The 13,401-nt window shown below is 39.0% G+C and overlaps 1 non-coding gene across 1 annotated transcript; it reads left to right on the forward strand.

Moving 5' to 3' along the window:
* Nucleotides 1-1,707: 1,707 nt before the first annotated feature.
* On the forward strand, nucleotides 1,708-1,811 carry LOC129056872 (U6 spliceosomal RNA). The gene has a single exon (XR_008521452.1). It is a non-coding gene; the product is annotated as a U6 spliceosomal RNA (small nuclear RNA).
* Nucleotides 1,812-13,401: the final 11,590 nt, after the last annotated feature.

Here is a 13,401-nt window from a genome sequence, read left to right on the forward strand (position 1 = left end):
TCTCAAAAAAAAAAAAAAATTGAGAAATAGAAAAAACAATCCTAAAATTTATGTGGAACCACAGAATAGCCAACACTATCCTAAGCAAAAATAACAAAACTGGAGGAATCACATTACCTGACTTCAAATTATACTACAAAGCTATAGTAACCAAAATGACATGGTACTGGTGTAAAAACAGACACATAGGACAATGGAACAGAATAAAGAACCCACAGACAAATCATCACACCTACAGTGAAGTCATTTTTTACAAAGGTGCCAGGAACATACACTGGGGGAAAAGACAGTCTCTTCACTGAATGGTGCTAGGAAAACTGGATATCCATATGCAGAAGAATGAAACTAGGCCCCTATGTCTCAACGTATTCAAAAATAAAATCAAAACAGGTTAAAGACTTATATCTACGACCTCAAACTATGAAATTGCTACAAGAAAATATTGGGGAAATTCTCCAGGACAATGCTCTGGGCAAAAATTTCTTGAGGCATTCCCAACAAGCACAGGCAATCAAAGCAAAAATGGACAAATGAGATCACATCAAGTTAAAAAGCTTCTGCAAAGCAAAGGAACCATCAACAAAATGAAGAGACAACCCACAGAATGGAAGAAAATATTTTCAAACTACCTATCTGACAAGGGATTAATAACCAGAATATATAAGGAGCTCAAACAACTCTATAGAAAAAAAATCTAACAATCCAATTCAAAAATGGCCGAAAGATCTGAATAGACCTTTCTCAAAAGAAGACATACTAATGGCAAGCAGGTGTATGAAAATATGCTCAACATCATTGATCATCAGCAAATCGAAACTATAATGAGATATCTTTTTACCCTAGTTAAAATGGCCTTTATCTTAAAGACAGGCAATAAGAAATGCTGGTGAGGATGTGGAGAAAAGGGAAACCTCGTAACTGTTGGTGGGAATGTAAATTAGTACAGTCACTATGGAGAACAGTTTGGAGGTTCCGCACAGAAATAAACATAGAGCTACCATATGATCCAGCAATCCCACTCCTGGGTATATACTCAAAAGAAAGTAAACAGTATATCAAAGAGATATCTGCACTCCTATGTTTGTTCCAGCACTGCTTACAGTAGCTAAGATTTGGAAGCAACCTAAGTGTCCATTAACAGATGAATGGATAAAGAAAATGTGGTACATATACATAATGGAGTACTACTCAGTCATTAAAAACAATGAGATCCTGTCATTTTCATTTGCAGCAACATGGATGGAACTGGAGGTCATTATGTTAAGTGAAATAAGCCAGGCACAAACATCGCATGTTCTCACTTATCTGTGGAATGTAAAAATCAAAACAATTGAACTTGTGGACGTAGAGCAGCAGTAGAATCGTTACCAGAGGCTGGGAAGGGGACATGGTGGTGGAGGGGAGGTTGGGATAGCTAATAGGTTTTAAAAAATAGAAAGAATGAATAAGACCTACTATTTGATATCACAACAGGGTGCCTATAGTCAATAATAAATTAATTGTACATTTTAAAATAACTTAAAAAGCATAATTGGATTGTTTGTAACACAAAGGAAAAATGCTAGAGGGAATGGATATTCCATTCTCCATGATGTGATTATTTAACATTGCATGCCTGTATCAAAACATCTCATGTATCCCACAAATGCATATACCTACTATGAACCCACAAAAATTAAACAAAAAAAAACTAAAAAAACTAGCAGTGCTCACTTTGGAAGCAAACACTAAAATTGGAATAATACAGAGAATATTATCATGGCCCCTTGCACAAGGATGACACACAAATTTGTGAAGTGCTCTATATTTTTTATATTAAATAAAATTATTATTTAAAAATTTTAAAAAACTAAAGAATTTTAATACACAGTTTGGAAAAACATGCAATATAGTTTCTAAGTAGCCCATAGTGAAAAATAACATAATAAATAATTTTTAATTTCCAAAAATAAAAGTAAAAATAGACCAATGCTGTAAGAACTGCTTCTTATAGCATAGTAAAAAGAAAAAAAAAAAAAAAAAAAGGAGTGGCCAAGATGGCCGAATAGAAGCAGATAGTGTGCATGGCTCTCATGGAGAGGAAGAGAAGGGGTGAATAAATACAATACCTTCAACTGAAACATCCAGGTACTCGCACTGGGGTTAATCAAGGAAACAGCCTGACCCACAGAGAACAAACAAAAGCAAGACAGGACAAGGGCCCACCTAGCAGCAACATGGAGCCATGGGATTCCCCCCTGCCCAGGGAAGCAGTGAGTGAATGAGCAGCCCTGGGAAACCATGCTTCTCCCACAGATCTTTGCAACTTGCTGGTCAAGAGGTCTCCTTGTGAACGCACTCCACCAGGGCATTCAGTCTTCAGTTTGACAGACAGAACTAGGTAGAGTCTTGGCATAGCAGCTGTTCAGGCATGCATGGAGACCCTGCAGCCTTAGATGCTGAGGCTTTCTAGCAAACGTAGCTGCAGCTCCAGCAAAGTGGGAGGTTAGACTCCTGTGCATACCCCTAGGAAAGAGGATGAATCCAGGGGGCTGAGCAGCAACAGCCCACGGACCCCACTTCCACAGCACCTCACAAGATAAGACCCACTGACTTGGAATTCCAGCAGCTACCAGTAGTGGCATTGCACCTCCCTAAGAAGGAGCTCCTCGGGGTTGGGGTGGGCTGCCATCATTGCTGTTCAGGCACCTTAGTCATTCCAGCCTTCAGGCTTTGGAGAGTCTGAGCTGACCTAGGGCAGAAGGGATCCCCCAGAACAGTACAGCCACTCTACCAAAATGTGGCCAGACTGCTGCTTGAAGCAGGTGCCCAATCCTGTTCCTCCTTACTGAGCAGGACCTCCCAACTCAGGCCTCAAGCCAACCCACCTAAGCACTCCAACCAACAGAAATCTGAATTACTCCTGGCATGGCACTCCCAGAGGGAGGGGAAGGCCACCATCTTTACTGTTTGGGTGACTTAGCTATTCCAGCCTTTGGTCTTTGGAGCATCTGGGGTGACTGGGCACTGAAGTGGACCCCCAGTGCCGCACAGAAAAGCTGCTCTACAAAAACGTGGCCAGACTGCTTTTTAAAATGGGTCCTGATCCCATTCCTCCTTACTGGGCAGGACCTCCCAACCGGGGTCTCTAGCCACTTCCTATAGGTGTCTTTGGGCCAGCAACAGGTCCATACCTCCCTTGACAAAGCTCCCAAGGGAACTGCCCTTGCCACCCTCAGATTAATGAAGAAGTAGAGACCCTAAGTATCTTATTCATACCTCCAATGAGCTGCAGTTGACCCAAGGGGAAGAGGTCAGTCCATCTCACATGGGTCCCATATAGCCCCATGGCTTGTCACCAGACAGGGAACCCCTGGCTTGGGCCCACAGCACAAACTCTCCATCTTGGGTTGACTGCACTGAGCAATTGCTGACCTGCATCTCTCTGAGTTGGAGCCCCAAGGAATCAAGCAAATGACCCTTGGCCACAGCCACTACTAAGATCTCTTCTTCTGCGCCTCTAAGCTGGGAAAAGAACATAAACACTGAAATCACCCAAGAGCTGCAGTGGGCAGCCCAGGACTGCCAAATCGTGAACTACAGCCTGTACTTAAGGGGGAGAGGAACCCACATTTTCAGAGCACTGAGAGGGAACATGACTGCAACTGCAGGAAAACATAGGGGAGCCACACAACGGGGCAAGAGTCTACCAACTGACCAATAAGCCTAAGTGTCACCTGCTGGATCACACCCCAAGGCTTCAACACCAAAAATACCTCATTAACATACCCCCCTCTGAAATCAGAGACAAGAAGTCAGCTTCAAATAAAGACCCTACACAAAGTCTTGGTCCAGTGAAAACATCCAGAAAAGAAATCTATTGACTGTGTTCAATCTGCACTGCAGTTAAAGGAACACTCACACACACAGATGAGAAAGAACCAAGGTAAGAACTTCAGTACCTGTCATATTTCCTCCAAATGACTGCAGCAGTTCTCCAACAATAGTTCTTAACCAGGCTGAACTGGCTGGAATGACAGAAATAGAATTCAGAATATGGATAGGAACAAAGATCACCAAGACTCAAGACAATGGCAAAACCCAATCCAAGGAAAATGGTAATCACAATGAAGTGATATAGGAGATGAAGAATGAAATAACAAGTATAAAAAAGAACCTAACAGGTCTGGCAGAGCTGAATAACACAAAAATTTCACAATGCAATCACAAGTATTAGGAGCAGAATAAACCAAGCTGAAGAAAGAATTTCAGGCTGGGCACGGTGGCTCACGCCTGTAATCCCAGCATGTTGGCAGGCAGAGGCAGCCAGATCATCTGAGGTCAGGAGTTCGAGACCAGCCTGGCCAAAATGGTGAAACCCCCTCTCTACTAAAAATACAAAAATTGGCTGAGCATGGTGGCAGGTGCCTGTAATCCCAGCTACTTGGGAGGCTGAGGCAGGAGAATTGCTTGAACCTGGGAGGCAGAGGTGGCAGTGAGCCAAGATTGCGCCATTGCACTCCAGCCTGGGCAACAAGAGCAAAACTGTCTCAAAACAAAACAAAACTAAACTAAAAAACAAAAACAAACAGAATTTCAGAACTTGAAGACTGATTCTCTGAAATAAGACAGTCAGACAAAAATAAAGAAAACAGAATTTTAAAAGTTAACAAATTCTTTGAGAAGTATGGGATTATGTAAAGAGGCCAAATCTATGAATCACTGGCATCCCTGAAAGGGAGGGGGAGAAACCAAACAACTTGGAACATATATTTCAGGATATCATGAATGAAAATTGTCTCAATCTTGCTAGGGAGGCCAACAGTAAAATTGAGGAAACACAGAGAACTCCTGCAAGATTCTACACAAGATCATCCCCAAAATCATCGATTTTCCAAGGCTGAAATGAAAGAAAGAATGTTAAAGGCAGCTAGAGAGAAAGGGCAGGTCACCTACAAAAGGATCCCCATCAGTGGGATATCACCACTGATCCCACAGAAATACAAACTACCATCAGAGAATACTAAAAACACCTCTACACAAATAAACTAGAAAATCTAGAAGAAACAGATAAATTCCTGAACACATACACCCTCCCAAGACTAAAGCAGGAAGAAGTTGAATCCCTGAATAGACCAATAACAAGTTCTGAAATTGAGGCAGTAATTAATAGCCTACCAACAAAAACAAGCCCAGGACCAGACAGATTCACAGAAAAATTCTACCAGAGGTACAAAGAGGAGCTGGTACCATTCCTTCTGAAACTATTCCAAACAATAGAAAAAGAGGGACTCCTCCCTAACTCATTTTATGAGGCCAGCATCATCCTGATACAAAAACCTGGCAGAGACACAACAAAAAAAGAAATTTTCAGGCCAGTATCCCTGATGAACATCAATGCCAAAATCCTCAATAAAATACTCGCAAACAGAATCCAGCAGCACATCAGAAAGCTTATCCACCATGATCAAGTCAGCTTCATCACTGGGATGCAAGGCTGGTTCAACATATGCAAATCAATAAACATAATCCATCACAGAAACAGAACCAATGATAAAAACCACATGATTATCTCAATGAATGAAGAAAAGGCTTTGATAAAATTTAACACCCCTTCATGCTAAAAACACTCAATAAACTAGGCAGTGATGAAACATATCTCAAAATAATATGAGCTATTTCTAACAAACCCATAGCCAATATCATACTGAATGGGCAAAAGCTGAAAGTACTCCCTTTGAAAACCAACACAAGACAAAATTGTCAAATGGGATCTGATTAAACTAAAGAGCTTCTGCACAGCAAAAGAAACTACCATCAGAGTGAACAGGCAACCTACAGAATGGGAGAAAATTTTTGCAATCTACTCATCTGACAAAGGGCTAATATCCAGAATCTACAAAGAACTCAAACAAATTTACAAGAAAAAAGCAAACAACCCCATCAAAAAGTGGGTGAAGGACATGAACAGACACTTCTCAAAAGAAGACATTTATGCAGCCAACAGACACATAAAAAAATGCTCATCATCACTGGCCATCAGAGAAATGCAAATCAAAACTACAGTGAGATATCATCTCACACCAGTTAGAATGGCAATCATTAAAAAGTCAGGAAACAACAGGTGCTGGAGAGGATGTGGAGAAATAGGAACACTTTTACACTGTTGGTGGGACTGTAAACTAGTTCAACCATTGTGGAAGTCAGTGTGGCAATTCCTTAGGGATCTAGAACTAGAAATACCATTTGACCCAGCCATCCCATTACTGGGTGTATACCCAAAGGAATATAAATCATGCTGCTATAAAGACACATGCACATGTATGTTTATTGCAGCACTACTCACAATAGCAAAGACTTGGAACCAACCCAAATGTCCAACAATGATAGACTGGATTAAGAAAATGTGGCACATATACACCATGGACTACTATGCAGCCATAAAAAAGGATGAGTTCATGTCCTTTGTAGGGACATGGATGAAGCTGGAAACCATCATTCTCAGCAAACTATCGCAAGGACAAAAAACCAAACACTGCATGTTCTCACTCAAAGGTAGGAATTGAACAATGAGAACACTTGGACACAGGAAGGGGAACATCACACACCAGGACCTGTTATGGGGTGGAGGGAGCAGGGAGGGATAGCATTAGGAGATATACCTAATGTAAATGACGAGTTAATGGGTGCAGCACACCAAAATGGCACATGTATACATATGTAACAAACCTGCACATTGTGCACATATACCCTAGAACTTAAAGTATAATAAAAACGTATATATATAAAAAAGAAAAAACAAACAACCCCATCAAAAAGTGGATGAAGGATATGAACAGATGCTTCTCAAAAGAAGACATTTATGTGGCCAACAAACATATGAAAAAAAGCTTATCATCACTGATCATTAGTGAAATGCAAATCAAATCCACAATGAAATACCATCTCACACCAGTTAGAACGGTGATCATTAAAAAGTCTGGAAACAACAGATGTTGGTGAGGATGTGGAGAAACTGGAACTTTTTTGTTTTGTTTTGTTTTGTTTTTTTGAGATGGAGTCTCACTCTGTCGCCCAGGCTGGAGTACAGTGGCGCAATCTCGGCTCACTGCAAGCTCCACTTCCCGGATTCATGCCATTCTCCTGCCTCAGCCTCCCGAGTAGCTGGGACTACAGGTGCCTGCCACCATGCCCAGCTAATTTTTTGTATTTTAATAGAGACGGGGTTTCACCATATTAGCCAGGATGGTCTCGATCTCCTGACCTCATGATCCACCCGCCTCAGCCTCCCAAAGTGCTGGGATTACAGGCGTTAGCCACCACACCCGGCCGAAACTGGAATGTTTTTATGCTGTTGGTGGAAGTGTAAATTAGTTCAACCATTGTGTAAGCCAGTGTGGCAATTCCTCAAGGATCTAGAACGAGAAATATCATTTTACCCAGCATTCCCATTACTGGGTATATACCCAAAGGATTATAAATCATTCTACTATAAAGACACATGCACATGTATGTTTACTGCAGCACTATTCACAATAGCAAAGACTTGGAACCAACCCGAATCCCCATCAATGATAGACTAGATAAGGAAAATGTGGCACATATACACCATGAAATACTATGCAGCCATAAAAAAGAATGAGTTCATATCCTTTGCAGGAACATGGCTGAAGCTGGAAACCATCATTCTCAGCAAACTAACACAGGAACAGAAAACCAAACACCGCATGTTCTCACTCATAAGTGGGAGTGGAACAATGAGAACACATGGACACAGGGAGGGGAACATCACACACCAGGGACTGTCAGGGGTGGGAGTAAAGTGGAGGGAGAGCATTAGGACAAATACCTAATGCATGTGGGGCTTAAAACCTAAATGACAAGTTGGTGGGTGCAGCAAACTACCATGGCACATGTATACCTATGTAACAAACCTGCATGTTCTGCACTTGTATCCCAGAACTTAAAGTACAATAAATAAATAAAAAAGAAAAAAGTAAATGTATCCAAAAGACAAGCCATATTAATGTTAAAACTATTATGAAATTTTTAACAGTCCTTAAAAAAATAAAAAATAAAACTAGAAATCAATAACAGGAGGAATTTTTTTAATTTACATAATACGTGAAAATTAAACATGTTACTGAACAACTGATGGCTCTTCAAACAGGAAATTAAAAAGGGAAATTAAATAATATCTTGGGACAAACAAAAATGGACACACACCATACCAGAACTTATGGAATGCAGCAAAAGCAGTTCTAAGAGAGAAGTTTATAGCAATAAATGCTTTTATCAAAAAAGGGGAGGATTTTGAAAAAGCAACCTAACTTGACACTTGACAGAATTAGAAAAGCAAGAACTAAGCCCAAAGCAAGCAGAAGAAAGGAAATAATAAACATCTGAGAGGAATAAATTAAATAGATACTAGAATATATTAAATAGAAAATAGAAAAGACCAACAAAACTGAGAGTTGGGTTTTGAAGAGATAAACAAAATGGACGAAACTTGAGATGGACTAACTAAAAAAAAAATAGAGAAAACTCAAATAAATAAAATCAAAAATGAAAGAAGAGACATTACAACTGGTACTACAGAAATACAAAGGATCATAAGAGACTACTATGAACACTTATAAGCCAAAATATTGGATAACCTGGAAGAAATGGATAAATTCCTACAACATTACAACCTACCAAGAGAGAATCATAAAAAAAGATCATCTGAACAACCAATAAGTAAGGTGATTGAATTAGTAATAAAAAATCTCCCATCAAAGCCTCAGAACTTGATGGCTTCCCTGATGAATTCTGCCAAGCATGTAAAAAGACCTAACACCAACGCTACTCCAACTCTTCAAAAAAATTGAAGAGGAGGAAATAGTTTCAAATTAATTTTATGTGGTCAGCATTACCCTGATACCAAAGCCAGCTAAGGACACTACAAGAAAAGAAAATTACAGACGAATATATCTGATGAACATGGGTGCAAAATGCTCAACAAAATACTAGCCAAGCAAATTTAATAGCGCATTAAAAGGATTGTTCATCATGATCAAGTGGGATTTATCTCTGGGATGCAAGGATAGTCAAAATACACTAATCAGTAAATGCAATACATCACATTAACAGAATGAAGGGTAAAAACTATGATTCTCTAATGAATGCAGAAAAGGCATAGACAAAACTCAACATCCTTTCATGATTAAAAATTCCAACAACTTAGATATAGAAGAAAATTTCCCCAACACAATAAAGGCCATGTATAACTAGCCCACAGCTAACATCATAATCAGTAAGATAAAACTAAAAGCTTTTTCTTTAAGATGCAGTACAAGCAAGGATGCCCACCCTCACTAATTCAGTACAATAGAGTACTGGGACTTTTAGCCTGAGCAATCAGACACAAGAAAAACAATCATCTAAATTAGAAAGGAAGAAGTTAAATTATCTCTGTTTGTAGATGACATGATCTCATGTACAGAAAACCCTGAAGACTTGATCAAAAGCTAATACATGAATATAATAAAATTGCAGGATACAAATCTACATACAGAAATCAGTAGCATTTCTTATACCAACAGCAAACTATCTGAAAAAGTAAATCAAGAAAACAATCCCATTTACAACTGCTATGAAGAAATAAAATATTTAGGAATAAATTTAACCAAGGAGGTGAAAAAAATCTGTACCTTGGAAACTATAAAACATTGATGAAAGAAGCTGAAGAAGACACAAATAAATGGAAAGATATTCTGTGCTCATGAATTGAATTAAAAACTGTCCATACTACTCAAAGCAATCTATAGATTCAATGCAATCCCTCTCAAAATCCTAATGGCATTTTTTGCCTATCAATGATAGACTGTATAAAGAAAATGTGCCACATATACACCATGGAATACTATGCAGCCATTAAAAAGGATGAGTTCATGTCCTTTGCAGGGACATGGATGAAGCTGGAAATCATCATTCTCAGCTGTTCTTTGCAGGGACATGGATGAAGCTGGAAATCATCATTCTCAGCAAACTAACACAGGAACAGAAAATCAAACACCTCATGTTCTCACTCATAAGTGGGAGTTGAACAATGAGAACACATGGACACAGGGAGGGGAACATCACACACCAGGGCCTGTTGCGGGGTGGGGGCGCTAGGGGAGGGATAGTATTAGGAGAAACACCTAATATAGATGACGGGGTGATGAGTGCAGCAAACCACCACGGCACGTGCATACCTATGTAACAAACCTGCATGTTCTGCACATGTATCCCAGAATTTAAAGTACAATAAAAAAAATCCTGATGGCATTTTTCATAGAAATAGAAAAACGGCCCTAAAATTTGTATGGAACCACACACACACACACACACACACACACACAAACAGAATAGCCAAAGCAATTTTGAGCATAAAGAACAAAGCTGAAGAAGGCATCATACTACCTGATTTCAAAATATACTACAAAGGTATAGTAATCAAAACAGTATGGTAATGGCATAAAAACAGACACATAGACCAATGGAACATAATAGAGAGCTTAGAAATAAACACATATTTATGGTCCATTGACCTTTGACAAACATGCCAAGAACACAAAATGGGGTATAATGCTTGCAGTGGAAGGAAAACATATCATTATTTGCAGATAATATGATTGTCCACATAGGAAATCAAACAGAAAAAGCTTGAAACTAACCATTAAAACTAATGAGAGCTAAACAAATTTCCTAAATACAAGACCAACATGCAAATGTAAATACCATTATTATACAAAAGAAATAATTATAAAATGCAGTAGAAAAAAATACACACATTAGCAAAATAAAATGTCTTCACTTATTGAGGAATAAATATTTTTTAAAAGGATGTGCATACCTTTAGAGATATATTTTAAAACACTATTGAAGCACAAAAAAGAATTTAGGAAATTGAGATATGTATCATATTGGTGATTAAAACAAGTCAAATTCTAGTCAAAATCCCAAGGGAATATTTCATAGGATAGACAAATTTACTCAAACTATGTGAGGTGATGGATATGTCAATTAAGTTGATTGTGGTAATCATTTCATAATGTATACCTATATCAAAACATCAGGCCAAGTGTGGTGGCTCACGCTTGTAATCCCAGCACTTTGTGAGGCTGAGGCAGGTGTATCACTTGAGCCCAGGAGTTCCAGACCAGCCTGGGCCAACAGGGTAAAACCCCATCTCTACAAAAGTCCAAAAAAAAAAAATTACCCAGGTGTGGTGGTGCATGCCTGTTGTCCCAGCTATTTGGGAGGCTCAGGTGGGAGGATCGCTTGAGCATGGAAGGTGGAGGCTGCAGTGAGCCAAGATCATACCGCTGCACTCCAGCCTGGGCAACAGAGCAAGACTCTGTCTCAAAAAAAAAAAAATTGTATACCCTAAATACATGCAATTTTTTTCAATCATTCAATCAAAAAAACCTGAAGAAAATTTTAAAATATTAAAATTATATATTTGAAAGAGTAAAACATTAAGTAAAAACCAAACAAATTGAAAAGAAAATCAAGACAAGGGGATTGGCATCTATACCAACTACATATCAAGATTTATTTTTAATGTATGATAATTAAAACAATGTGGAATTGGTATAGGAACAGACAAACATACATCAAGATTTAAAATATAGGCTGGGTGAGGTGGTTCACGCCTGTAATCCCAGCACTTCGGGAGGCTGAGGCAGGCAGATCGCTTGAGTCTAAGAGTTCAAGACCAGCCTAGGCAACATGGTGAAACCCCATCTCTACTAAAAATACGAAAAATTGACCGGGTATGGTGGCATGTGCTTGCTGTCCAAGCTACTCAGGAGGCTGAGGTGGAAGGATCATTTGAGCCCGGAAGGTAGAGGCTGTGGTGAGCTAAGATCTCACCACTGCACTCCAGCCTGGACAACAGAGTGAGACTCCATCTCAGACAACAGAGTGAGACTCCATCTCAAAAAAAGAAAAAGAAAAAGAAAAAAAAGATTTAAATCCCTAGAAATAGTCATGTATATATATACACACACATATAAAATCAGGGTTTGGCAAAATTGGCTTTCCATATGGAAAAATAAAATTCTACCTATATATCACAGAGACACAATGTATTTCAAAAAGAATAAAGACCTAAATATGAAAAAAAACTACTCTTAAACCACTAGAAAAATAAGGAATGTCTTTATGATCTGAGGTAGAAAAATAATTCCTGCTGCGCACGGTGGCTCACGCCTATAATCCCAGCACTTTGGGAGGCCGAGGGGGGCAGATCACGAGGTCAGGAGATTGAGACCATCCTGGCCAACATGATGAAACCCTGTCTCTACTAAAATACAAAAAATTAGCTGGGCATGGTGGTGCACACCTGTAGTCCCAGCTACTCAGGAGGCTGAGGCAGGGGAATCGCTTGAACCCAGGAGACGGAGATTGCAGTGAGCTGAGATTGTGCCACTGCACTCCAGCCTGGAGACAGAGCGAGACTCCATCTCAAAAAAAAAAAAAAAATTCTTGTCTAAGAATCTTTTTTAAAAAGTTCAGTGTTAGAGAAAATAAATACAACTACTTAACAAATTTTAAATTCTGTCACCATAAACAAAGTAAAGGATATTTTTTAATCTGGTGAAAAAGCATAGATAGTATAAAATAGAACAGTCTGGGTACTATGAAAATCTATAACGATAACAAAAATAATCCAAATAATGGACATCTACATGTCCATCAAAATTATGTATTATTTTGTAATGTATGTATAAAGGAAATAGTCTGGAATCTTGCCAAATAGCTGATAAAGTTTCCTCTTGACAGGCGGACAGTAAAATGGGATTACAATTCTATCTACAAAATTTTAATGTTTCACAAAACGAATGTTCATGTCTTTACTTCTGGTATAATAAAAAAAATAACAGGGAAGACAGAGAGGAACAGCGTAAGGAAGGTAAAGAACAGAAGGAAGAAGAAAGGGAAGCCAGAGGAGAAAAAGGAAAAATAGGACGAGGAGAAAGAAAGCAGAGGGTGAAAGGGAGGAGGAAGTGAATTAACTGAAACAAAAAATCAAATATTGCATGTTCTCACTTTTGAGTGGGAGCTAAACAATGGGTACACATGAACATAAAGAAGGAAACAATACTCACCAGGGTCTCCAAAACAGAGGAAGATGGAAGTGGGGTGAGTTGAAAAGTTACCTATCAGGTATAATGTTCACTAATGGACACACTAGTAGCCCAATCCCATCAGTATGAGATACACCCATGTAACAAACATACACATGGACCCCCTGAATCTAAATAAAAACTTTTTAAAAAGAAATTCACATGAGAATGGAAGGGAAGGTTTTTTGTTTTTTTGTTTTGTTTTGGTCACTTAGCCACCTATACCCATGTCCAAAGTGAGTGGTTTCCCTATTCTGTCAGTCCC

This window comes from Pongo abelii, chromosome 15 (genome assembly GCF_028885655.2).
Source record: "Pongo abelii isolate AG06213 chromosome 15, NHGRI_mPonAbe1-v2.0_pri, whole genome shotgun sequence".
Classification (NCBI taxonomy): domain Eukaryota; kingdom Metazoa; phylum Chordata; class Mammalia; order Primates; family Hominidae; genus Pongo; species Pongo abelii.